Genomic DNA, 1,447 nt, shown 5'->3' on the forward strand with positions numbered 1-1,447 from the left:
CTCAAAAGCTCACCTCAACCCCATACTTGCTAGGTGGACTTCACCGCTATCCTTTCAGCTCCTCCTCTGCAACAAGGGGGCCAATAGCATTAGCTTATCTTTCGAGGTTCTGGGAGGATAATTGATGTTATGTGTGAGAACCCTATTTTGAACAATTGGAAGGTGCTACCTAAAGTGTTATGGGGACGCGGGTGGCGCTGTGGGTAAAACATCAGCGCCTAGGTCTTGCCGATCGCATGGTCGGCGGTTCAAATCCCCGCGGCGGGGTGCGCTCCCGTCGTTCGGTCCCAGCGCCTGCCAACCTAGCAGTTCGAAAGCACCCCCGGGTGCAAGTAGATAAATAGGGACCGCTTACCAGCGGGAAGGTAAACGGTGTTCTGTATGCTGCGCTGGCTCACCAGATGCAGCTTGTCATGCTGGCCACGTGACCCGGAAGTGTCTGCGGACAGCGCTGGCTCCCGGCCTATAGAGTGAGATGAGCGCACAACCCTAGAGTCTGGCAAGACTGGCCCGTACGGGCAGGGGTACCTTTACCTAAAGTGTTTAACATTATAACATGCAGAGCATTTAGGGGAGTAACAGCAATGACCCATTCCCCCCCCCCCAAGAGTTAGATTATTTGCATGTTGATAATTCCAAATGTGATTTCTGGATGATTTATGCATAGGAGCCTAAGAAGCTCCCTTATACTGAGTCAGACCTGTTATGTACTGACGTTCTCACACTGGGCCAGCAGGCGGACACTGTAGATAGTTTTCACTCAGGTCCACATATGCAAATAAGGGATTGAAAGTGACGTTCAGTGATTGGATGTCGAGCTCTATATAAGCAGGCTGGCTGAACCCTTCAGTTCAGTTCTGTTCTGGCCTGTGAATAAACAAGAGCTGTTTGAAGAATCGCTGTGTCGTCTGCTATGTTCACCCACAACTTAACAAGACCGTTGTTCTACCTAGCTCACTTTTGCATATCCTTGACCTTCCAGGCTTTCAGATGGGGAACTCTCCTAGTCCGACCTGGAGACTGAGCCAGGAATCTTCTGAATACAAAGCTGAAGCCCTTCCACTCAGCCACGGCTCTTCTTTTCTCCTGGCTTTTAATCAGCTGTTGCTGCGACTCCTGATAAAAATATGCTGATTTTCAAGTGGTTTACTTTTCATCCCCTGACATGTTTAATCAAGAGTTTTTGCATTATCACAGTAGGAAAAGTTGCAAGAAGATCCTGTTTGAGCAGCCCTGACTCGGTAGTCCTCATGCAGAAGATGCAATCCTTTACTAGACCACGGAATAAAATACCAATTGTATTTGAAGGGTATAGTGTCAGAACTTACACCACACTCCATTTAAGTCCCATTTTGATGGTCTTTCAAACCAGCAGGAGTGGATGATTGCGGGGTGGGGTGGGGTGGGGTGTGTGGAGGTGGGAACCCATGCAGTTATTGTACAGTAC

Source organism: Podarcis pityusensis (assembly GCF_964106645.2).
Source record: "Podarcis pityusensis genome assembly, chromosome: 6".
Taxonomy (NCBI): Eukaryota; Metazoa; Chordata; class Lepidosauria; order Squamata; family Lacertidae; genus Podarcis; species Podarcis pityusensis.